Source organism: Halichoeres trimaculatus, unplaced genomic scaffold, assembly GCF_033239565.1.
Source record: "Halichoeres trimaculatus isolate MK-OKI-2021-1 unplaced genomic scaffold, fHalTri1.1 fHalTri1_scaffold_9, whole genome shotgun sequence".
Lineage (NCBI taxonomy): Eukaryota > Metazoa > Chordata > Actinopteri > Labriformes > Labridae > Halichoeres > Halichoeres trimaculatus.
In genome coordinates, this window is record NW_027437188.1 from 37167639 (window position 1) to 37194743 (window position 27105).

Sequence of the window (27105 nt, forward strand, 5' to 3'; positions counted from 1 at the left end):
CAACTTCCTGCACAAGTTTCGTAGAGCAGAGTGTAGTCTGTCATGTGATCGAATTTCAAGCCAATAAAACTTGTGGTTTTGGAGGAGATCATTTTGGCAGGAAGGCTAAAAGTGTGGCAAAGTCTTATTTTGAAAAGCATCCTGTGCAAGATAGAAAGATAGAAAACACCTCTCCTTTTCTGTGCGTCTCAATGAGACAGATATTTTGCCGTTGGTTTCATGTTTCTACGACATTCCTAGCCCTCGTCAGAGCCATTTTAGTGTGTTTTTGAGTGCCTTTCTGGCGCTAGCGAACATATTATGGGATGTTGGGGGTCATGGTTAGTATCATATTTATTTAGGATGGCTTTTAATACCCAGTAGTGTGGTGACACTTTTACTTTTACTTTTAGTCTGTTCTTAATTTTTTTTATGGTATTTTATTGCTCTTATTGCGTTTATTATTTTCATTGCTTTTATTGTTTTTATTGTTTCTATTTGTTTTTAATCGTTTTATTTATTGCTTTTTTTTTCCAACTATTGTAAATAGAGGTCGACCGATATGGGTTTTTTGGGGGCCGATGCCGATGCCGATGCTTTCCAAATTTGGGCAGCCAATGCCGATATGCATAGCAGATTTTTCCAATTTGATATTCAGGCCGATTGTTAAATAAATATATATTTATCACATTTTTGTGAAACGCAGCAATTTCTGAGCAACTAAAAGAAATCTATTACAACAAGTGGTGTCCAGTCCTCTGAACATTTATTTCAAAACAATGACATATTTTGTCTGAGTAAACACACAATGTAACAAGCAGTAGTAAACATTCACACTCTTCTTAAAATGTCAAAAAAGAAATTTAAACTTATTTATATAATTTGAACAAAAGTATGTAATGTATCCAAGTGGTTCCACAAGTTTGAGGTGCTCATCTTTTTTGTGCCTGATCAAAAATTGCACCATTTTATACAACGGATGAAAAATCGGCTTTCTAAAAGAAAATACGGCCGATGGCCGATAGAGACAAATGTCCAAATATCGGCCCGATATATCGGTCTACCTCTAATTGTAAAGCACTTTGGTTCGCCGAAAGGGTTGTTGTAAAGGGCTGTATAAATAAAGAACATTTACATATTGAAATTTTTGGCACACAGGATGTGTGTGCTAATTTTGTTGAGTTTTTGACCATGTTTAGAGGGTCTAATAAGTGATTTACTGGAGGAAGGAATGATCCGAAAGTGTGAAACTGTGTCAAATGATGAGTGGAGTGGGACCAGGAGTCAACAGGTTTGAAGTTTTAGAGCCAAACATGAACCAGGAGAGGATCATCATTGGGGTGAATGACTCCTCAGTTTACCTGTAGCTCCAGAAATCAGACTATGAGCTCAGTCAGAACGAGACTGGACTGTTAGTATGTATGGAAACAGCTCAGTCAGACTGAGAATGGACTAAGCAAACCTGGATCGACTCCAGGTGTCTGATGGCCACGCTACATGTCAGACTGAGAGAGAACAGTCGAAACATGACGAAGCAGAGATCTGGTTCAAGCCAACATCACACACAGAGGAGAAGCTGCTGCAGCCTCATTCACACACGCCCCGCACTCCTGATAATCAGAAGACGCCGAGTTTTCATGCACGTGTGAATAAAAACTGCTGAATCTGTCCAATCAGACGTTAACTCTCTGCACATCACTTGATGCTAACCCAGAAACAAACACCATCACACTTTCTTTCTAAACCTCCACCTTCACCCAAAAGCTCCCAGGCTCAGACGGCCTCTGTGGACGAGGTCTCTGTGTTCCCAGCAGGGGGTGCTCTTCTGGCTCCTGGTTCAGACTCATCCATCAAACCGTCAGAACGCACCAAGTGACTCATCACTCAGATCATCGTCAGGCGCACAGACCTGGTACCTGAGGCCTGATCCTCGGGCCGTGCTGCGTTCAGGGTCACTGAGCTCTTCATGATCGTCTGAACGCTCGCTGTGAATGTTTTATTAACCAGCTGCTTTTTACTCACCTGAGACTAACGATCAGGTGTGTCAGCCTTCAGACTCTTTAAGACACAAAGCACACACATAACAGAGCTGAGGATACATGATGCCTGGATACACACAGTGTGTGTGAGAGTGTGTGTGTGTGTGTGTTTGAGGACAGAGCGTTCAGGGAGAAACAGAGCGAGACGTCTCTTTCTCTCTTTTACTGCTCCCTGCTTTTTGTTTCCATCTCTTCCCCTCTCCCCCTTTTCTCCCCCTGTCCCCAGGAACTGAGCGTGTGCGTTAGTGTGTGTGTGTGAATGTGTGTGTGAGTGTGTGTGTGAGAGTGAGAGACATCCATCTCCAAGCCCTGGGCGCCTTCTATAATTACGATGGGCCGGCCTTCCCTCCATGCCAGCTCATTACGGCCGAACCATGTCACTGTGTGTGTGTGTGTGTGTGTGTGTGTGTGTGTGTGTGTGTGTGTGTGTGTGTGTGTGTGTGTGTGTGTGTGTGTGTGTGTGTGTGTGATCATCAAATTCTCACACAGCACCTCCTCGCCTCCCTGGTAATCACGCTCTAAATCAGCTGTCACCTTTCTGAGGGAAACCGGGGGTCGTTGGGGTTGGTCTCAGGAGGATGTGACATCAGAAGCGGCGGTTGGAGCCACGGGCTGATGGAGGCTGGAGCTGCAGAGTGATGAGGAGGATTTTTGTACTTTGGTGCTTCCTTAAGCGAACAAATGTGCCAAATTTTTTAGTCGACGTCCTGAAAATGATTCTCCTCCCCCAGCCTCAGATGATTTTATTCGTCCACACCAGCCCTGATGCCACAAATCAACACCACTCCTGAGCTGCAGAGGGCGCTGTGTCACAAACACACATCTACCACAGCACTTAACCAGAGGAGAAGAAGCTGTTCACACTGTTTACATCTTTTCTTTTTTTTTGCCAATAGGCCTTTTGCACAATTGAGCATGACGTATATCCGGTCAAATATCCGGTGGAGTGCAAACTTCCTGTTACCGTAGAGCGCCGTGCTAACGATTGATAATATCAAATGTTTGGCTGTGTCCGAAATGGCATACTAACGTACTACATACTACATGGTCGTTGTGTATATACTGTATACTACATACTATAAGTATGATTAGAGTGCCAACCGTTTACACTGTGGTATACTACTCGATTTCCCATGATGCATTTCAAAACCTCCGACGACAAAAATTGGAAGCACACATAAGTCTATGGAAGCACACCAGGCTATCAAATATCTCTGTTGATTCTCCACATTTGAAAGTTTTAAGAACATTTTAGGCGGGAAAGTCATCACGTAGAAAACCAAAATGTGGTAATTTGGGCCACAAAACGCACGGATACAAATTTAAGTTCGACATTTCAGACATTCTGTTAAGAGCGCCAATATGCTATCGAAGAAACTTCTGGTCCGCTCAAAAACAAGAGCCCAATTTACAAAAGCGTTAAAGAACTTAAAGGAGATAAACGGGTGCTTTTATTTTGAAAATGGGAAGTTCGCTAGTGGATGATTTTTAGCTAACACCGGTCTCAAGACGAATTCATCTCTCTTCAAAAAATTAAAAAATGTTTACTGCTCGCAGACACCGAAGATGATCCGTCCGTCGCCTCAGGCACTTTATTTCTTTGTACTTACGTTTAGGTTTCCCTGTAGAGCTAAGTCCATTTTAGTCGCTTCTCATCTTGTCATCTCATTCTGTATTTACGTTTATAAATACGGGGCTCGCAATGCATCATGGGGCGTGTCAGTGCGACTAGTATGCCCACCTCCCATACTTACAATTTTTTCGGATATAGTATACATCCGGGTATTTCTCGCCCACACAATCTTTTCATACTTTTTAATGTGAACGCACTACATACTATTTTTGACGTCACACTTAGTGTGAGTAGTTAGTATGCCATTTCAGACACAGCCTTTGACTCTGAATCATCCAAACGGTGCATTATTGTCATTGCTGTGTGGGTAATATTAATAGATGTATTCATGTTTTTAATCGTGGCCTGATTTTTTACGCGCTAAACGAGATTACATGTGATCTTACCGCTGCTGTGTGCTGTAGCAGAGATATAACACGCTGAATGGACTAAAGATGAATCCTTTGTGAGGAAGTTTTGAACATTTGTTTGTGTGTTCATTGATAAAAGTTGTTGTTTTGCTGGAAAAAGCAACGATTCAACGATGTATGCTAACCGCTATGTATCTTGTCAGAGAGTTCTGTATCAGTGGATCTCAGGGAGATCTCTTAGCACCGTTTTTACCTTTTGCTCTAATAAAAGTACAAACACAAGAAGTGAGGGGTAGATACCCATGATTACACTGACTTCAAAGTCTGATCTACTGAAGCTCTCAACTTTAAAGCTCCCATATTCTGCAAAAATCCCTTCATTCAGTCTTTAAGTGAAATGTGTGGGTCTTTGTCTTTCCTCCCAGCCCACAAAATGTGATATTTAATGACCAAACCTGTTCTTAGTGGAGCTTGTGAATGTAAAATCCTGACCTAAAACCAGCTGTTTGGATTTTGGGGATTTGCTGACGTCAGCGATTCCCTTTTTTGACCAATCAGGAGAAAGAAATCTCTCCGGCAGCTGGGAGGAGGAATGCCAAAGTTGGAGAGCCATCACTGCTCTGTTTTTGGCTGTAAACAGCCACATAGCTCCATGCTCAAGCTTCCCATCTCAGAAGAAGACAGACTAAGTGTCTAGAGTTCATTTATCAGGAAATGTTCCAGCTACACTCAGTAAAACTGAGCATGTGTGTGCTAGTCACTTCACGGCCGACTGCTTTTCCAACTTTGGACAGTCCAACAGAGGGCTAGCCAATAGACTGGTCCTGAATCCAGGCGCATTACCAACCATCCTCCAACAAACCTGGGACCCTGGAAATGTGAGTATTTTAAATGCTGTGTGCTGTGGAGCAGATGGAAGAGCTTTTCCTCAGTGTCCCCCCTGTCTCTGTGTTAGCTTCAGGATGCTAACTTTAGCTGCAGTTAGCCTGTTGTTTTAGCCTGTAATGTTACGGTAAACCAGCTTCTCTGTTTTCTAAACATTGTGCACTCGGAGCTCGTGGCGCCGCTCTCAGTGACGTGGAAGAGCGGGGCGGTATCAGCGGTGGCTCATTTACATATGAAGGCCACGCCCACTAAATCAGAGCGTTCTGAACAGAGGGGCTATGAGAGCCTGGAAACAATGCTGCTGTGCTTGATTTATTGGCTTTTTGGACCAAAACATGTTACTACCATTTCATGAAGACATCAATGATCCAGAATAAACTGCTGAGTGTGGCTGTAATTTCACCCCAGGAACTGTTCATCACACGGTTACCACGGTGATCTCAGAAGTTAGAAATCTGCAGAGGTGTGTGACGTGAAAGTCCTCCATCTGGAGTTGCTAAATACAGAGAGTAAACCAGGATTCAACCAGACACAGAATCTGTGGTAGGAGTCACATCCTCAAGACAGTAGGTGACGGTGCTCATGGGAAACAGAGTCTTTATCCCAACCAGCCACAGGTGTCGCTGTAACCAACACCTGGACCAAACTCAGAGCAGCTTCACCTCCTGGAGGATCTCTGCTCGGATGAAATGAAGCCGTGTGTTTCCTCCTGCTCACTAAATCCCGTCTGAGACATTTCTGCGCCCTCAAAGCCTCATGGGAAGTGAACTTGTTGGATGATAAAGAGAAACCTGGGCGTGCAGAGCTGCTGAACGAATCCATCCAGGCTGCAGCTGAAGGATGAAACCCATTAGACAGACCCATGAAGGGCTGAAGGAGAGCCAGTTTACCCCATTCTGATAAAAACACGGCGCTCACTGCTTTTACCGCTCTCTGTTTGTTCAGTCAGAGGAGGACGGAGGAGGAGAAAGAGCTGAGAAAGAGGATTCAGAAGAAGAGCTGCAGGATGGAGACAGAGAGGAGGAGGAGGAGGTCATAAAACATTAAATGAAGGAGGGAGAGGAGAGGAAACTGCGGGGGAGTGAAAGAGGAATCACACCAGGGGGAGAAAAAAAGACGAGTGAGAGCAAATCATCAGGATAAGAAGTGAGAAGAGCTGACGGAGAGAGCAGGTGATGGTCACAAAGAGAGGACAGAGAGGACAGAGAGGATTGTGGGACAGAAAGTGGAGGAAGAGATGGCAGAGAGCAGGAAAGGAGCCGGCGGAGGAGAGGAAAGGAGCGCTGAATAATCAGCCCAGGAGAAAGGAGAGAAATATCTGAGCAGAGAGGAAGGAAGGAGGCAGCGACTGCTTTAAATTCACAGCCTGCTCCAGCTCCTCCACCCTGGATTTATTCCTCTTTCTCCAACACTTGTTGTGTTTTTATGTTTTCACTCTGGGCTTTAATTCTGTCCCGTCGCTGTGATCAACATCTGAAACACAGTCTGTTCATGGTCCCAGACGTCTGAAACAGGAGGTCGATCTTTTTCCAGATTCTCACACTTTCAGATTTTCAAACCTTGGAGATGAAAATAAATCAGCTGATTTTCAGGCTGTGTCCACATGTAGCCGAGTATTTTCAGAAATTAATACCCTCCCCTTTGTTCATTTTTAAAAATACTTAAGTGCAAAAGCGGGCAAATCCACCGATAAGTGCAGCTCGAGCCGTGCCAGCCAATCAGAATGAGCCCCCGTCATTCAGCTGCTGACGTTTAAAAAAAATTGTGCAAAAAAATTCAGAAAAAAAAATTAAAATGTCAAAAAAATGCCAAAGTCTAATAAATTATCAGAATATATTATTTCAAAAATTTGCTTTTTTTTTTTTTTCAAAAAATGAATTTTAAAAAATTTACAGAAATTCAATTTTTGTTAAAATCTTCAAAAATTGTTGCAATTTTTTTCAAATTTAAGAAAAAAAAGTTTCCCCGCATCCATTATCATAAATTTCATTTTTTTCAAAATGTTACAGTAATTCTTAAAATTCAAAGTGTTTAAAATTATATTTAAAAAAACATTTAAAAAATGTGCAAAAATTTCAAAAATTTTGAAATGTCAAAAAATGAAAAAAATGAAATAAATTATCAAAATAAATTATTTTAAAAATTTGCATTTTCTACCAAAAATGAATTAAAAAAAATACAGATTGGAAATTGGAAAAAATGTCAACATTTGAGATTCAGAAAGTTTTGCAAAAAATTTCAAAAATATTCACAAAAATCTAAAAAAATAAATTGGAAGCTTTATTGCTAGATATGATGCAAATTTAATTCAAAAAATTAAGTGTCATTGTCTTTATTCATCAATACCCTCTGTAAGAAAAATAACAATTCTTTATTTCAATAATATTTTTTTAAAGCTACAAGGAGCCACTGCAGAGGAGTCAAAGGGCCACATGAGGGTCCAGAGCCACAGGTTGAAGACCCTTGGTCTAGCTAAAGCTGCTCTCAGTAGTTCGTGGCTCGGGCTGCATGCCGGGTCTTGGTCACCAGGTCTGACTTAAAGTGCGGACTCAAAGAGAAACTGCAGTTCCTCTAGTGTCCACTGGGGGCTGGCTGCAGAAAGACCAGAAACTACATACACACTAATTCAAAAAGCTGATATTTACGGCAGAGCTAACATGTTTACAGCCTGGTTCAGAGAGTCTGAGGATCTCATTTCTCTATCAACACACACGGTACGATTTATTTTAAAAGTTATTAAACTAACAGGTTATGCCCATATAAGGGCGTGGCTGCAGTGATTGACAGCAGGCTGCAAAGAGGCTACAGGACACAAGGAAACAAGGGAAGGAAAGTTCCTCTAAGACCTGGAGGACAGACCAGAGAAGAGGGTGTGTGTGTGTGTGTGTGTGTGTGTGTGTGTGTGTGTGTGTGTGTGTGTGTGTGTGTGTGTGTGTGTGTGTGTGTGTTCAGGAAGGTCTCAGGGCCAAGTAGTGATAAAAACAAACATATCGCTCCATCTCTGCTCCTCTCTAACCTCATTACGACGTGTTAAATAAGGAAAGCCATCAACACACATCTTTAACACACATTTAGGCAGCACAGGGTGTGTGTGGTGTGTGTGTGTGTGTGTGTGTGTGTGTGTGTGTGTGTGTGTGTAAGACAGCAGAGAGAATAAAGAGAGAGGAACACACTACGCTCGGGGAAACATGTCATCCCAAACACACAAACACGCGTGGACAGTAACGCCTCCCCCTCCAGTCATCATTGATTATATCACGTTACAGATCACACACACACACACACACACACACACATCTTCAACCCCCCTCTGGGCTCCTCTCAGGGAGCCAATAACTTCCCATCAGCCCCAGGCAGCCGCCCGCCCACCTCTGTGAGTCTGTATCCAGGCAGAAGACGTTAGAGACACACACAGGAGGTAACCGCAGGACCATCCACACACACACACACACACACACACACACACACACACACACACACACACACACACACACACACACACACACACACACACACTCTGCAGCCCTGCACACACACACATCCTTCAGATCATGTCAGGGGATGGGACAGTGAGACGTTTGATGAGTTTGAAGCTGAATCCTGGAGAAACAGTGAAAATCAAAGAGGTTTAACAGTCGAGAGAGTTTGTCAATGAAAATTTAAGCTTCAATAAAGTTTGATTCAAAGAGTCGTTAAACGTGCTGACGTCTCCCTCACACTTTAGAGGTTTGACCCTTCTCTCTTTCCATCACTTTGACTTTATTATTTGATGGTATTAACTTTGAATCAGGAGCTTTTTCTGATTTTAACCCTCGGTTCTGGTCTGAAGCTAAAGCTCTGAACGTTCAGCAGAAACTCAACATTTCTCCAGCTGACGACTGTAAATCAACGTTTTTATCAGGAGGAGAAAATGTGAGAGTTTACAAAACACATCAGAGGAAACGAGACGAGGAAAAACTGAGGAAACAGAGCAGGAAAGATGTTTGGGTCTAAAAAGATTTTTCTTCTTCCTTCCTTCCTTCCTTCCATTCTTCTTTCCTTCCTTCCTTCCTAATTTTTTCCTGGATTTCCCCTTCCTTTCCTTACCTTATTCCCTTTTTTTTTCCATCTCTCCTTTTTTCCTCCCTTCCTTCCACCCCCCTTTTCCTTCCTTCTTTCATTCCCTCCTTCCTCCTTCCCCTCTTTTCTTCCCTCCTTTCTTCCTCCCCTTCTTGTTTTTACTTGCTTTCCTCCCTCCTTTTCTTTCCATCCATCCTGTCCTCATTTTTTTAATTTCCTCATTCTCTTTCTTTTATTCTCCACTTCCTTCTGTCCTTTCATCATCCTTCCTTTCTCCTTCATCTCCTTTCTCCCTTTCTTTCTTCCTCCCCTTTTTTGTTTTTACTTTCTTTACTTCCTTCTTTCCTTCCCTTCCATCCTTTCCTCATTTTTTAAAAATTCTTCCTTCGCTTCCTACCATTCTCCACTTCCTCCTGTCCTTTTATCATCCTTCTTTTCTTTTTCATCTCCCTCCTCCCCTTTACCCCGTCCTTTCACCCTTTCTTTTTCTCCCCTTTTTTGTTTTTAATTTCTTTACTTCCTTCCTTCTTTCCTTTCCTTCCATCCTTTCCTCATTTTTTTAGGGTTTTCCCCTCCCCTTTCTTCCTTTTTCCCTTTCTGCACTTTCTTGGTTCCTTTTATTATCCTTCCTTGCTTTCTTGTTTTCCCTTCACCCTTCTTTTCTTTCACCTTCCTTTCTAACTTCCTTCCTTTCTTCCAACTTTTCTTTTCTCATCTTTTCCCCTTTATTTTTCCTTTATCACCCCCTCCCTTCCTTCTTCTTATCCTCTTATCCTTCCTTCCTCTCCATCCTCTCTTCCTCTCCATCCATCCTTCCTTCCTTCCCACTTCATTTCCTTCTCCTATGTATGCAGATTAAGATAGCTTGAATCTAAAACCCAATCCTGATCTAATCCAGATCCAGATCCAGATCCTGATCCTGCCATAAAACCATCCAGACATGTTTCCCGCACAGCGCCCCCTAATGGAGAACATGTTCTTTGGTCTGAAGCAGAGTTTATTGATGATGACTCAGCAGGTAACACTGCAGGTAAATGACCACTGATCATCAGGATCAGAGACACCTGAGGGACAGGTGAGCTGTGATGTCATCAGTCTGCAAAGAAACCAATCAGAGCGCTGATCTGTGACTTTTAGGGTTAATAAATGTCAGTGTTTTATCTTGATACTCACAGTTTGGGTCCATGTGAAGTTTTTTTCCTGGATGAAACTTTTAAGTGAAGCGGTAAAATCCTGTTTGATGATGAAAACTTTCAGCAATAAGCTGGAAATAAATTTATCTGCAGCATTTCTGCCCCTGGTCTTCTTCCTTCTGCTCTTTAAGACAGAAAACCAACCCAGAGACTACGACCAGCATGTCAGAAACCCAAGCTGGACTCATTGATTTCGGGTCTTTCTGCATGAAGGACGGCTGTCAGATCTCCTGATGGAGAAATATTGATTATGCTTCACTTATTTCCGTTCACTAACCCCGAGCTGCAGGGCGGACTGACAGGGCTGAGGATTGGTGAAGAAGCAGGCGTAGAAATAAAACACGGGGTTTGTTGGTTTGTCCCTGGAGGAACTGGGGTGATGGGCCGACTCCCTGAAGGACTCCCTGATCTGTGCTCTGCAAACCGAGGAGCGGCGAGGAACCATGACGGCCTCTGGCGAACCACGGCTGAGTGATTAACACGACGTGTGTGTGAACGCGCTGCAGAAGGACATCAGGTAGTGACTCAGAGGCTCTCTGCGCCAACGCCACGTGAAGCTGAGAGTCATTTTCTGTGCCGCCGTGCTCGCTCAGGAGCTGAATTCATCCCAGACCCCGGAGGAAACTTTGGCTCATCGATGCAGAAAAGACGCGATAAAAATCTGATGAAGGTGACGTCTCCTGAATGAAACCAGCTTCACCTTCATCTGCTGTGGACAAGCTCGCATTTTGTGCTGTCACTTCCAATCATCCTGCTCCACCACTCCAGGAAACCCCGGCACAGGATCAGTACTGACAGAGTCTGATTCACAGGCTGCTCCAGGTCTGGAAAACCTGAGCCACATCCTCTAACCAGAGGAGACGGGTTTATCTGTAAACGGAGGCAGCAGAGATCCATCCACCCAGAAATTTGATCCATTTCCTGATCCAAGCTGGAAGTTTTTCTCAAACTGATACAAAAGTCTTCTTCACTCTGTCGTGGTTTGGTGGATTTTAGAAAAATAAGAGTTTTGATGACGTCATTGACCGCATCACTCTGTTTTTATCGTTGGCCCTCAGGGATAAATAAACTGTTTGAATCTTAAATCTTGAATCACCTCCTGCTCCAAACCTTAGCCTGTTTAGCTCCTCCCATGAGTCAAAGCGTGCATGAGTCAGAATCCTTTAAACACTATTTACAGACCCTGAGAGGACTTTATTAGAGATTACAAAATTATCTCATTTTGATAGATTTGCCTGTTTATAATCCACAATTTAAAATGAGATTATCAGCAACAAAGTCTTTAGTTTAATGACACCATGCTGACCAACAAAGTTTAGCAGAGAGAAGAGAGATCTGTGTTTTTCTCTGCTGAAAACAATTTCTGGAGGAGCTGAAGAGGTACTTTTATAGATACCGACTGAATTCTGTCAAATGTACCGGGTACCAATTCACGTAGAATCAAAGGTACCATGTTTAGGTATCTGAACGCATCCTTGTGACTGTAAGGGAGCGGAAGAGTTGCTGGTTTTCCATGCCGGACATGAACACAGCATTACAAGGTTATATATTGAAGAATGAATATGTTAAATAATTGAAAATAATTTAGATTTTCTTATGTAACAAATTGATATATTTTACCACATAAACACACAAAAGTACCACAAATTGGTACCGTTGAGTACCAATACCAATTTCCAGGTACCGTATCATTTCAAATGTAAAAGGTACCCATCCCTACTTGAGAGTCTGTCATTAAAATGAAGAGTGAGGTTACGTTAGCTCTGCTTGGTGAGGTTGGAGTTGGTAGATGAGCAAATGCTAAAGACTCAAACTCAAGGTAAAGGTCAAAACGTGAGCTGGTGGCAAAAACATTAGCTAAAGAATAAAATATGAGCTCAAGGCTGAAATACAGGGTAAAGGCTACAAGACAAGCTAAAGGCCAAAACATGAGCTAAAGGCTAAAACACCTAAAACCTAAAAACACGGATTAAAAGGCTAAAACACAAACAAATTGCTAAAACACAAGCTAAAGGCTAAAAACAAACAAAAGGCTAAAGGCAACAACACAAGCTAAAGACTTTAATGTGAGCTAACTGTAAGGCTAAACAATGAGCTAATGGCTACGGCTATAGGAAAACCTTACGACTAAAAGACATGCTTAGCGCTGGAACATGAGGTAAAAGCCAAAACAGGAGCTAAAGGCTAAAAACAGCGCTTAAGGCTAAAATGCAGGCTAAAATCTTTAACAGGAGCTAAAGTCTAAAACACAATGTGGAGCTACACAAGAGCTAAATTCTAAAACACAACCTTAAGGCTAAAACACAAGCTAGAGACAAAAACAGGAGGTAAAGTCTGAGACATAAGCTAAGGGCAAAAACATGAGCTAAATGCTAAAACACAAGGTTAAGGCTAAAACACCAATAAAAGACTAAAACACAAGCTAAAGACTGTAATGGGTGCTAACTGTAAGGCTAAATGATGAGCTAATGACTATGGCTATAGGAAAACCCTAAGACTAAAACACATGCTAAGCCCTGGAACATGAGCTAAAAGCCAAAACAAGAGCTAAAGGCTAAAACACAAGCTAGAGCTACACAAGAGCTAAAGGCTAAAACACGACCTGAAGGCTAAAACACAAGCTAAAGACAAACAGGAGCTAAAGTTTAAAACACAAGCTAGAGCTACACAAGAGCTAAAGGCTAAAACACGACCTGAAGGCTAAAACACAAGCTAAAGACAAAAACATCAGCCAAAGTCTGAGACTAAGCTAAAGTCTTAAACATGAGCTAAAGGCTATGACATAAGCTAAGGGTGAAAACACGAGCTGAAGGCTAGAATACACGTTTAAGGCCAAAACACAAGCTAAAATGTAAAACACAAGCTAAAGGCTAAACCCCAGGTTAATCTGTTTGTGCTAATGTAGCCTCCAACCCACAGTCAGCAGTTATTCTGCAGTGGTCTGTTCAAACTTGAGAGTCTATCAATAAAATGAAGAGCCAGGTTACGTTAGATCTGCTTGGTGAGGTTGGAGTTGGTAGATGAGCTCTGGTAGGACAAAACCAGGATTCACTAACGTTACACGTTACACGTTACAGACACGTCTCAGAGCACCGGGCACAGATCGTCTGCTTCAGGAAACTAAACTACAAACTGAGGTCATCAAGTTTGACCGGTGTCACCTTTGAACAACAAACAAACGTTACCTTCTCGCTTTGCATCCTGGGAAAAGAAAAGTTGTCTTGAACAAAGAAAGTACAGTTAGAAGAAGAACAAATGCACATCTTGGTTAAAGTCACGTCCTTTCAAGATGTGGGCGATGGTGCTCATGGGAAACTGAGTCCTCATGATAGAAGAACACTTCCCATTTCAGCCATAGGTGTCACTGTAACCAACACCAAACTGATTCTCCTCACAGAGCCTCTAACGACTGATTTATCCAGATGATCCTGATTCTTCACCTGCTCCACGTCAGCGTCATGTTTTAATTAAACACACTCAGATCAAACACAACACCCCCCTGTGGCGAGGATGATCACATTAATCAATCAGAGTCGTTAACAGCTGATAACAGCTGTTCGTTTGATCACATTAAGGTTTACCTGCTCTAATGAAGAAGACGGAGGGTGTTTAGTTTCATTATTACTGATGAAACAGCAGCTATGGAGGATTACATACCTCTACACACACACACACACTCACACACACACACTTTAATGAGACTGAGACGCCGCTCAGACCTGATGAAGAGTCGGAGACTGTGTAAAGTGAGAGCTCAGGGTGTAAATGAAGAGGAAAAGCTCATTTAGCTGCACATTAAAACGATAACGCCGCCTCATATAGAAAGAAGAGAGGACGTTACTCCGTCATTAATAACTGTGACGGCCCCGGCGCCTCCCTGTGATTGGACGGATGTGACAGGTCAGACCCTCAATCAGAAATATGACGCCCTTAAATGTCTGAAAACGACCGCCGAACGCCGTCACCGTCAGCTTTAAATGTCAGAGATGGAGCGAGGAGGACGACAGCAGCGTTAGCATAATGACGAGAGGAGGAAAGGTTAACTGTCGTTATGATCCAGGGCAGAGCATCAGTAATCAGGGAGGAAATACCGAACCCTGCTGAACGAGGAAAAGATGAATTCATGTCTGACGTTTTTAAAAAATGAGACAATGTTTGATTTTCTCCAGCTCTGCCATGAATAAAATACAGAGACTGTCAGAGCTGTTGCAGACATCACTTCCTGTGTTTCACCAACTTTGTAAACTCAGAATAACTTGGACTTATGTCAACATTTCACAGAGCGGATCGATCAGGTCCGGCTCATCAGGAGAGAAACGTCAGAGTGGAGGAGAGAGGTGGTTTGTTTGGTTTGACGGTCATCAGATTAACCATGTAAACACCTGAAACACACAGTTTCCTCCTGGGGGAGGAAAACACGCTCACTGCAGGTTAGCTTCATGTTGTTAGTGTAAAGACTGATAGAAACAGGTGTAAAGACTTTCTGTTTGATATTATTTGCAGAGACAAGTGTTGGTGCAGTCAGAAGTGTTTTCAGGGATAAAGACTCCATTTCCCATGAGCACTATCACCCACTGTTGTGAGGATGTGACTCTTACTAAGGTGGGCATTAAATCTTCTCTTTAACTCTACTTTTCTTTCTTCAAGTCAACTTTTTCCCAGATCCAGCTCCACGAGGTAAAGTATTTATCAACAGTTAGGTAGAGCTACACTTTGAAACCTGACAACAAGCTAACTTTGTCAGTTTGTAGCGTAGTTTAGCAGCTGCTATATTTCTCTCTCCTCACAGCCCGGTGCTCTGAGACGTGTCTGTAACGTTAGTGAATCCTGGTTCTGTCCTACCAGAGCTCATCTACCAACTCCAACCTCACCAAGCAGAGCTAACGTAACCTGGCTCTTCATTTTATTGATAGACTCTCAAGTTTGAACAGACCACTGCAGAATAACTGCTGACTGTGGGTTGGAGGCTACATTAGCACACATTAACCTGGGGTTTAGCCTTTAGCTTGTGTTTTAGCCTTTAGCTCTTGTTTTAGCTCTAAGCTAATGTCACAGCCCTCAGCTCATGTTTTTGTCTTTAGCTTGTGTTTTGACCTTTAAGTCGTGTTTTAGCCTTTAGCTCTTGTGTAGCCCTTTGATTGTGTTTTAGATTCTAGCTTGTGTTAAAGATTTTAGCCTGCGTTTTAGCCCTGTAGCTTGTGTTTTAGCCTTCCCCTCCTGTTTTAGCTTTTAGCTCATTTTTCAGCCCTTAGCATGTGTCTCAGTCTTTAGATTTTTTTTAGCCATAGCCATTAGCTTATCGTTAAGCCTTATAATGTGCTCATACTAAAGTCTTTAACTTGTGTTTAAGACTTCAGCTCCTGTTTTAGCCTTCAGCTTATATTTTAGCCTTACCATGTGTTTTAGTCTTTAGTTGTTCCTCAAGCCATAGCCATTAGCTCACCGTTTAGCCTCACAGTTAGCTCACATTAAAGTCTTGAGCTTGTGTTTAAGACTTCAGGTCCTGTTTTAGACTTCAGCTCATATTTTAGCCTCAGCCTGTGTTTTAGTCTGTAGCTTGTGTTTTAGCCTTTAGATTGTATTTCACCTTTAGCTTGTGTTTTAGCTTTTAGCTCGTGTTTTAGCCTGTTGCTTGTGTTTTATCCTTTAGCCCGTGCTCTATCACTCTCCTGTTTATCTGTATCTTCTGCTCTGACCCATAGACTGTATGTAAAACATGGATTTAATCTCTGCGACGTCATCCATCTGTTCCTCAAACAGTGAAAAGAAGCCAGTCCATGGAGGCAGCCATATTGGAAATGACGCCAGCATGGAGCTTCCTTTCTAACAGCTATAGGGCGCCTGTCAGTCACGTGAGCTGAGCTGTGTCTCCGATTGGACGACCAAACATTCCTCATAGAAATCAAGAAATCAGCGTTTCAGACCCAAACTGTTTTTGAACCAGGCTGTAAATATGTTTTTAACGCTGTAACAGTCTGTTTTATGACTAAAAGGATTTTCAGTTCACAGGCAAATACATTAAAGTGAGAGTGTTTCCTAACCACTGATCGAGTGTTGAAACAAACTCGTCTGTGGTGTAAAAAGGAAACAGGAAGCAGAGTGAAAGCGCGTGATTGGACGGTGTTTGATGCAGAAACAGGCTCAGTCTGATTCAATCAAATCAAGTTTTTCTCTCTAATCAGAATAATTTTAATCAAGATGCAAACGTAAACACAGCTGTTTGAAAATCAGTCAGAAATGAGCTTCACAAACTAAACTTTGAGATAAAAACGTGAAAATCTTTCCTGAGCAGATCCTCAGAGGACGCTCCTCAAACCTCCTCTCTTATCTGACTGAAACACGCGGAGCGGAGCGGCTAACAGGAGCTGAGCCGGGGCTCAAGTTTACAGAAACCTCTGCAGAATAAACACGTCCTGCTCGATGTTATTAGAAAAACAAACCTGAAAGTTATCCTGCTCAGCTTTAAACAAACGCTGGGTGAATTTAAAACACGAGGAGGAGAAATCAGAGAGAAGAGACAAACAGCAAATCAAAGAGGACGTTAGGAAACCAGACCAATACCACAAACAGAGTGTTTATCACTGCAACAAGTCCCTGTTCTCCTGTTACACACCCCAGGGGAACACACACACACACACACACACACACACACACACACACACCGAACACACACACAGTAGATATCTGCTCAGCACACAAACGAGAGCAGTCGTCAAAAACACACATTTACTCCCAGCACGAACACAAATATCTAAAGTTACAGCCACACAGACGGGAAAGGAGCAGTTAGCTAATGTGTGAGTGTGTGTGTGAGTGTGTGTGAACCTCACACACTCACACACAGAGTTTCCTGGCCGAGGATAACAGCAGAGAGATGTTTAGTATTCAGAGAGCGAAGGAAACAGAGCAGAGCGCGAGCTGGCTTCACTGACAAAGCAGCCTCTTCATCACATGCTGGGGCTCTGTGTGTGTGTGTGTGTGTGTGTGTGTGTGTGTGTGTGTGTGTGTGTGTGTGTGTGTGTGTGTGTGTGTGTATGTGTGTGTGTGTGTGTGTGTGTGTGTGTGAATGGCTGGATCTCTCCCCATGAAACATTTGTTCATGCATAAACTGGCTGCTCATTACAACTTTGTGTACACCGTGTTGTTTTGTGTGTGTGTGTGTGTGTGTTGTGTGTGTGTGTGTGTGTTACACTGCACCATTTGTTCCCACACAAAGACACAAAGAGTGTGTGTACTCACCCAAACTGGAGTCATGGGGTTGTGGGGGTTCAGCAGCCCTGAAACGAGAAGAGGAGACGTGTTGAGTGAGGAGCTGGAGGCCGCGTCCCAACATGAAACACAAGGTGACTTTACACATCCTGCACACACACACTCATGTGGTCCTCAGACGCGTCTCTGCAGCGTGCAGACCGGCCTCTCCTCAGCATCACACAGAGACGCTCTCAGGTCGATAATGAAGCCTCCTTTTATCTCCCCACCAACAGATTTCCTCCTCCTTCCTCTGCAGGAGCTCACGAGGAGAATCAATGGAGACTATTTTTACTGCAAACACTCCAGACTCTGGAAACTTAGAGTTTTACACGTGTGTGTTTAATAAACTGCAGCCCACGCAGCGTTGGATGGTTGAAGCTGTGTGAAATGCTCTGGACCAGCGGTCTTCAACCTGTGGCTCTGGAGCCTCATGCGGCCCTTTGACTCCTTGGCAGTGTCTCCTTGCAGCTTTTAAAATTATCATTTTTCTCGCAGAGGGTAAAAATGATTATGAAGACATTAATACTAAATTAAAATTTTGATGCAATATTTTTTACATATGCAACTGTATATGCATATCTTGCTATTAAGCTATCAGCTTTTTGCGATTTTTGCATTTTTCTCTTAAATTTTTGCAAATTCTTTAGAGAGCTTTGCATTTATTAGTTTTTTTGCAAACATTTTTGAATTTCAATTTTTGACATTTTTTTTTAATTTTGTAATTTAAAAAAAAAAATGATTTTTTTTATTGTAATTTCTGCAAATTTGGCAAATTATTTAGATCCCTTTTTCAAATTTGCAATTTTTAAATCACTATTTTTGAATTTAAATTTCTTTGATTTTTTACATTTTGGTAATTTTTTTAAAATTTCTAAACTTTTTGAATTTGGGCATCTTTTTGATGTTTTTTTTTTAATTTTTTAAATTTTAAAATTATTGTAACATTTTGAAGAAAAGGAAATTTATGATATTACAAATTTTAAACAAAATAACAGCAAATTCATAATATCTTGCAAATTACATCTTTAATCTCAATGAGGTTCTTCTGGTCAAATAAAGGATAAATAAAAATAAAAATAATATATTTAAAAAAAAAAAGCAAAGACATTACAAGCCCAATTTTATAAACAGATTGCTAGATTTTTTCCATTTTAAGAATTTTATACACTTTATTGTCTTTATTGTGGAAGGAAAGTAGATTTTGTGGCTCCTGAATGACTTTAATCCAGGTGAGCTGAGGAAAAATGGCTCCTATGAAAGTAAAGATTGCAGACCCCTGATCTGGACTGAGAAGTATCTGAACAAAGAACCTGATTCTGTGATCCTCAGAGTAAAAAACAGCTGAAGGAAAATCCTGCATGAATACATTAAATGTTAAAGAGAGAGCGAGCAGCCTGGGAGAGCGTGGGAACATGGACGACTGCTGACTGCGGGGGCTGACGACAGCAAATTCAACCTGTCTGTCTGCCTGTCTGTCTGTCTCTGTCTGCCTGTCTGTCTGCCTGTCTGTCTCTCTCTGTCTGTCTCTGTCTGTCTGTCTGCCTGTCTGTCTGTCTGTCTGTCTGTCTGCCTGTCTGTCTGTCTGTCTGTCTCTCTCTGTCTGTCTGTCTGTCTCTCTCTGTCTGTCTGTCTGTCTCTCTCTGTCTGTCTGTCTGTCTGTCTGTCTGTCTGTCTGTCTCTCTCTGTCTGTCTGTCTGTCTCTCTCTGTCTGTCTGTCTGTCTCTCTCTGTCTGTCTGTCTGTCTCTCTCTGTCTGTCTGTCTGTCTGTCTGTCTGTCTGTCTGTCTCTCTCTGTCTGTCTGTCTGTCTCTCTCTGCCTGTCTCTCTCTCTCTCTGTCTGTCTGAGTCATGTCTCTCCTCGCCGTGAGGAGGAACTGTCTTTGGAGAACGAGGCGGTTTCGATTGGAGTATTGATCAGCGAGAAGAGAAGACAGAGAAAAGGGAGTGTGTGTCTGTTTGTGAGTGAGTGAGTGTGTGTGTGTGTGTGTGTGTGTGTGTGTGTGTTTGTGAGTGTGTGTGTGTGTGTGTGTGTGAGGGAAGATGAATGATGGTGGAGACAGGAGTAAAAGAGGTTAGAAAGTGAGAAAACACCTCGAGGAGGAGCAAACAGCTGATGGATGAAAGAAAGTGTCAGAGTCTCTCACACACACACACACACACACACACACACACACACACACACACCGTGCCGTGCCGTGTGTTAAAGCATGTTTCCTAGGATCAGGTTAATTAGCTGCAGCTCGTTGTTATCCGTGCTCTCTGCTTCCTTTCTGCCCAACAACACGTCTGTAATGAACGGCGCAGACCGGCCTGGTCCCATTACACATGTGCTGATGTCAGGGACATAATGAGTGATGACATAACCGGCAGAGGGAGAAAGGACACAGTGTGGCCACACTAATTGCATTTAGCATGTTATTGTGCAGCAGCCTGTGGGTAATGAGAATATCTCACCATGCTGGGATTAATTGGACTCATGTTAAAGAAGAGTAAAATCCATGGTTCAAACAAAGAAAGTCTTCAAACACTCACAGAGGAGGAAAAAGTTCATCATTTTATTTATAAACTACACGTTTCTCCACCAGAAGGTTCAGGAACTTTTGCTTCTCAGTGAAACATGCCCAGGTACTAAACATGGTTCGTTAATTGTGTGTGTCTCCAGGAGGATTATAAAAAACAGGTCAGAGACGCATGGAGAAAAAATAAAAGCTGTTGCACTACAATGACAGACCAGGAGAGGGCAGCACAAAAATGATTTATTTCATTGAGGGTGGATTTAATGAAACCTGAAAGGAGACGAGGTCCAGAGATAGGTCTAGAGATTCAAAGATCAGCCCAGACTCAAAGACGACCATTATGGTGCTCCACCAATCAGAGATGTTCAGCTTATAGGCCCCGCCTCTACAAGATCCTGGACATCTGGTCCCCTAGGTGGGGCCATTTTCAACCAAAGGAAAAAGTGGAGAAACTTCTGAGCCAGCAGGAGAGATCCAGAGACACCTGGTGGAGCAGATCTTAACTGCAAGTTACTGATTTTCTGGGGTCTATTGTTTGTGTGAGTATCTAAAAGCCAAAAGTCGTGGTCCAAGGGCCAAAAGCTGTGGCCTAAGCTAAAAGCCATTGCATGAAAGCTAGAAGTAGCCTAAGAGCCAATAGCCCTGGCTTGAAAACCGAAAGCCATGGCCAAGGAGTCAAGAGCTGTGGCCGAGAACAAAAACGCCATGACCCAAGGGCCAAAAGTCAAGGCCTGAAAGCTAAAAGTGGCCAAAGAGTTGATGGACCTGGACCTGAAAGCTGTGGCTTGAAAGAAAGAAGATGTGCCATAAGGCTAACCGAAGTGGCCTTAGAGCCAAAAGCTTTAGCCTTGTGGCCAAAAGCTGTGGCCTTAAAGTTAAAAGCCATTGCCTTATTACTAAAAATGGCTGGCTCAATAGTCCTGGCCTGAAAACCAAAAGCCATGGCTGAGGAATCAAGAGCTGTGGCCTAAAAGCAAAAGGCCATGGCCAAAGTGCCAAAAGTCAAGACCTGAAAGCTAAAAGTGGCCCAAGAGTTGATGGCCCTGGCCCAAAAAACAAAAGATGTGGCTTGAAAGAAAGAAGATGTACCCTAAGAGCTAACCGCAGTGGCCTGAGAGCCAAAATCCATAGCCTCGTGGCCAAAAGCTGTGGTCTAAAAGTTAAAAGCCATTGCCTGAGTTCTGAAAGTAGCCTAAGAGCCAATGGCCCTGGCCTGAAAACCAAAGGTCATAGCCTAGGAGTCAAGAGCTGTGGCCTAAAAGCAAAAGGCCATGGCCAAATGGCCAAAAGTCAAGGCCTAAAAGCTAAAAGTGTTCTTGGGGTTGATGGCCCTGGCCCAAAAAACAAAAGATGTGGCTTGAGAGAAAGAAGCTGTGCCGTAAAAGCTAACCACAGTGGCCTGAGAGCCAAAAGCCAGTGGCCAAATGCCCTTGCCTAAAAGCCACCATCTAAAAGTCAAGTTGGCCTGAAGCCAAAAGTTGTGGCCTAAAAGCTAAAAGCTGAAAGCTGGGGCTTGATCAGAAAAACGGTGGAGGGTTTCCTGTCCAAAGTGTGAAGACGGCAGAGATGGAGCCGTGTTTCTAAAGGAGCTCGTTGACTGAGCGGGACGCAGGATGACTTCTCCAGGTCTTCCTCTGTGTCTGAACAGCTGCTGTAACCTGGAACTCCTCTGACACGTTCAGCTGAAGGTCTCCAGTTTACAGGGTCACTCTTTAGACTGGAACACCGGGAGCTGACAGAGACACATTCACACCATCAGGCTCAGAGAAGACCGTTGGTTAGGAGGAACTAAACCAAGACCATTAAAACATTGTGGGAGCTCCACCAATCAGAAGCAGTGAGCTTGTAGGCCCCGCCCACAGAGTTCCTGGACATCTAGAAAGCTCTACCCCAGACCTGCTGCAAAGTGAGGAGCTGTAACACATGTGATAGTGTGTGTGTGAGAGCAATGACAGAAAAGACGAGAAGTCATGAATAAACAGCGAGTGAAAGAGACAGGCAGCTCATGTGTTTCTGCTAATACACACACACACACACACACACACTTTCACAGGCTTTAATAATACCAGAGTGCAACAGTTAACAATAGAAGCAGGCTGATATCGAGTTATAAAACCACACACCAAAACAGTTTCTGTGACTCAGTAAACAGGAGACCTGGCAGAGCAATATCTTTGTTCAAACACACACACACACACACACACACACATATAAATATATAAAGAGGCTGGATGAAGGGAGACACGGCCAACCTGAGCAGACATCAGCACATTTCACTCTCATTGATTTTCTCTCCAAACACCAGCTGCTGTTTATTAAAAGACCTGTTTGTTTCCCTCAGAGGCCGAATCACAGGAAAGATCAACACGGGAGAAACGCCTCTGAAGAAATAACCCACCAGCTCGGTGTGAGGGGTCCACAAGAGTCAGAGGTTTCTAAACCAGGGCGAGGAATGGACTCTGTATGCACGAAAAATTAAACGTTAGCATTAGCATTAAAATCTCTAAAAGCCACCGCCTCAGATCCTGACAGCAGGAAGTCAGAGGAGTCAACAAAAGGTCTGCACAGCACGCACGGCTCCTGGAGAGCAAAGTGAGAAGAAAGACGACATTTCCAGGCACATTTAGATCTTAACTCTGACAAAACTCAGCTCACAGCAGTGTGGGCGGCTAATGGACTCTTTCCTTCCCTCACCTGTAGAGAAATATCACCTCTGTGAGCTTATAAAGATAACTGCGTCTGCAGGTTTGGGATCGCTTCATGTTTCTGATGGGAGCACAGACTGAAGCTCAACGTTACTGATAAATCTGTTTTTCAGACAGAAACTCACCAAAATCAGCACACACCTCAGATTCAGCAAAAAAATCGCCCCCAACATACCAAAATGTGCTCTCTAGCGCCACCTAGGCACAATTAAACTACTCTTAATGGCAGCAGGAATGTTGTACAGACATCAAACCAACGTCGAAATGTTCATCTCATTGAGACTCACAAATTGAAAGAGTTTAAAAATTAAATAAAAGAAATGAAGTTCAGGAGGAGGATAAGGAAGAAAAAGAGCACACTGTAAAAAACTGAAATCTTTTCGAGTTTTTTTTTTGTCTTATTTTGTGTAAAAATTGACATGTAAGTGTCCTTGCCTGAAGGGAGAGGACTCTATTGTGTTTTGCTGTTTTCTTTCTTATTATTCCCTCCACTCTTAGAGCCCTATTTGACCCCCCTAAACGTGCTCCAAAAATACAAAAATCAACACCCACCTCAAATTCAGCCAAACACTTGATATTATTAAAAAATTGACTCCAACAGGCCAAATTGTGCTCTCTAGTGCCACCTAGGTACACCAGAACGCCTCTCAATGGCAATAGGAATGCTGTACAGAAATCAAACCAACATCAAAATGTTCGTCTTATTGAGACACACAAATTACATGCCAACACCCTTCATCTTTCTCAAACAGGAAGCCAGCAATAGGCCTTTCAAAATAAAATCTGTCCAAATTTTGGGCCTGAAACAAACGTTATCTCCTCCCAAGCCATTAACAGTATCCGCTTAAAATTCGCTCAGATGACAGAGTGGACCCTGCTTTATAAAATCTATGTAGGAATTTGTTGTTTTTCGAACAGTTTTTGACTAACAAGCCCTCAAAGTTGGTGAACCCCAAAGAAGCTCTTTCAGCCCCCCCCCCCCTTAGAATGAATGGGAGAGGAGGATCCAGCTCCACACAAACTGCAGCAGTTAGGCCTCTACACAAAAAAGTAAAAGTGGTACGGCTTTAAAAATGACATGGATGTATTCCTGACAAAATTTACTATAAAAAAATATCTGATTTTTAGAGAGATTTGGTCAAAATAGTGGCAGCTATGAGGAGACGATTCTAGAACTTCAGTCAGTTTCTCTCCTGAGAGGGCAGCAGTTGGTGATGATGTCACAATGACTGACAGTTCCGTGCAGCTGGTCATGTGACTCACTGAAGGCGGGAAAATGGAATGGAATGGATTATTCCACATGATGAAAAACAAAATAAAATAAATAACTAAGGTTTCCCTTCTCTCTAAATTCTTGCTTGTGTTGAACGTTACTCTGGACGAAAGCGTCTGTGAATGAAACTGCAGAATCGTAGAACTGCCTGTGCAGGATGAGTTTTCAGAGAACAAACCAACCAGCTGACAGGTCAATTACCGAAGCTGCTGCAGTCCTTTCACAAAGACCCCAACCCTCCACAGACTGCACCTAGTAGCTCCTCACTGAGCGCGTGCAGAAGGCTGCCATGCATGCAGCAGAGCTCATTTAGCTACAAGACGGAGAGCTGAAGGAAACAGATGTATAAGAGCGACACACGAAGGTCAGATCATTGAAGATTCTGCTCCCGATGGAAATCCACCCACAGCCTCCGAGCTCGGTCAGCTGAGGAGAAATCCTCCTCCTCCTTTCCTGAAACCCTGCTCTGTTTTCAGCACATCCTCACGCTCCGGCTGAAAGCCTGAGGTGCGGCCAAGTCAATTAATTACCAGCTCAGGACCGCAGACCGTAACAGGAGCTCCATCCTCCAGCCGGAGCAGCAAAAAGGTGGTTTCTCTTTTGTTTTAGTGGTTTAGAGTCCATTTCAGAAACCGACTTCACATCCATTACGAGCTTTTCCTGCTCCCACATCCACGACCACGAAGTCAGTGCAGGCTGAGGACGAGGTCGGCGCCCAGCTGGGAGCGCTGGCTGAGTGTCAGAGGGGTCAGCGTGGAGTGCTGTGGATTACAGTCATTGAGAAATCTTCTCAGAGCGGAGCGCTAATACCTCTGATTCCTCTTTTCTCCAAAGATTTCCTGCTTTAAACACCAGAAACTGACTCACTGTGGAAATAATTTCAGCATCTTACATCGAATAACCTTCCTCATGCAACATTACTCTTTCATTCTGCTGAATTACACGGACAAATCTGAGCCGCAGGCTGCCAAGACTTCAGTCAGATTTCACTAACTGAGATGTATGAGTAGTAAAAGTGTGACTGACTGAATGATCCCCATCTGCTCCATAATCTTTCTACAAAAAGTCAAATCAGTCACAGCTTGAAGGAGAGTATCTTCTTCTCGTGTTCCTCTTTTGAAAATCTAAGCTCATAGAGGACGAGGACAAAGTTAGGATTTGATCTTTGGCTGAGGAAACTGATTTATGTTTTCAGTTCAGAGATTCTTACAGGAACAGAAGCTTCAGCACAGGGTCCAAGCTAAAGGTAAAACCAGTTCACTTTTTTTTTTATTTTTATTTTTTAATTTTTGTTTTAATTTTTTTAAATAACAAAAAAATAAAATAAAATAATAAAATAAAATAATAAATAAATAAATAAATGAAAAAGTAAATAAAGAAAAAAAATTAAATAAAAACAGTTCACTTTTTAATTTTTTTTATTATTTTTGTTTTCATAAAAAAAAAATTAAAAAAATAAAAAAATAAAATGAAAAGTAAATCAATAAAAAAGTAAATACATTTAAAAAAGGAAAAAATAAAAAAACAGTTCACTTTTTTAATTTCTTTTTTATTTTTGTTTTCATTAAGGAAAAAAAATAAAAATAAAATAAAAAATAAATCAATGAAAAAGTAAATACATTTAATGAAGGAAAAAATAAAAAAAAAATCTTTTTTTTTTTTTTTCATTTTTTTAATTAAAAAATAAAAAAAGGAAAAAATAAAAAGGAAAAATAAAAAAAGGAAAAAATAAATTAAGAAGGAAAAAATAAACAAAAAACCCCAAAAGTTCACTTCTCCTGGTCAGCCAGTGCTGGCTCTTTGCTCCATTTGTCGGTCTCAGGTGCTCGAACACCATCAGAAAACAAATCATCTCCATCTTTGTCAAGCTCTAGAGTCGGCACCTCCTCCTTCATTTGTAGAAAGATGAGATCGTTACGTTAATACCAGCTGAAAAATGGGGAGTGCACTCTGCTTCCTGCTACACACACACACACACACACACACACACACTCAGACGGGCTAATAATTCAGTCACACTCGCTGCTGTTGTCTCTGTTCAGCCCAACCAGCTCTGACGCTGCTGTCACACACACTCTGAGGCCTCGCCGTCCTGAAAACACCACAGACGATTGTTCCTGAGCCAACAGCTGCAGAGAGCACGATGAGACAGAAACGTTCAATATTAGTTCAGCGCAGTTACACCAGTGATTCAGAGCACACTCACACTTTCTGTTGAGAGCTCAGTAAAAGAAAACACAAAACTCAGTAAACTCCATCTGGGCTGAGCAGAAGCTGCTGGTCTGAAGATAAAGATCAGCACAAACTCAACAACTCTGACACTGAGACACCTGAGGGACAGGTGAGCTCTGGTTTCATCAGTCTGTGATGGACCAATAAGGTTTGAGCCTGAGGGGCCGTTCACACGACAACAGTTTTAAGATGAAACACATAAACACATAAGTATTGCTGTTTTTCAGGCTCTCCTTTTAGACCTGAAATGCAAACTTTGAAAACGACCTCCAGAGTGGATTCTTTCTGATACATTTTTTTCAATTTAACATATTTATTCTTCTATATGTAACCTTGTAATGCTGTGTTTATGTCCAGTATGGAAAATCTCCTACTCTTCCACTCCCTCACAGTCACAACGATGTATTCAGGTACCTAAACATGGTACCTTTTGGTTTCACATGAATCGGTACCCAGTAACCAGGGGCGTAGCTTCAATTAGGCAAACACAGGCAGTTGCCTGGGGCCCCAAGATTCCCAGGGGCCCCCAAAGCATCTCTTAAAAACTGATTTATGAAGTTCTCTTCAGTTGAAAGCATTTCTTTTTTCTAAATCTTACTTCACATGCTTCAAAATCCATCAAAGGCTTAATCTGTAATGATGGTTTTGGCTCCTCCCCCTCCCTTCTTATTCAATGGGCTATTCCATGTTACAACACATCTGAACATTTGATTCAGGAAGAAAGTGGTAAAAACACTTTTTTCACCATTTTTTTCTTATTTTCAACCAAGTGTGAAATAAAACCAATGTTGCTCTGAGATCTGAGATAAACATGTCAGACTTTTAGGATTTTAAGGACTTTATCTAGCCCAGGAAACAGGATCATTTTCTCTAAATCAAACTTTTGGAGTTGGTGATAAACATTATTGTATAAATCTCTTTTTTGGAAACATAACTCACTGGACAGGGGGTCAAATAAAAATACATTCACTTTAAAATAATAGGACCAAAA

General features: G+C 42.3%; 1 protein-coding gene across 1 annotated transcript in view; it reads right to left on the minus strand.

The window, feature by feature from the left end:
- slc8a2b (solute carrier family 8 member 2b) overlaps nt 1-27105 on the minus strand; it is a 204986-nt gene that overhangs the window by 107622 nt on the left and 70259 nt on the right. Inside the window, exon 3 of the mRNA XM_074679096.1 lies at nt 17378-17415. The gene's annotated coding sequence lies outside the window, so the exon portion shown is untranslated. The remainder of the gene's footprint in view (nt 1-17377; nt 17416-27105) is intronic.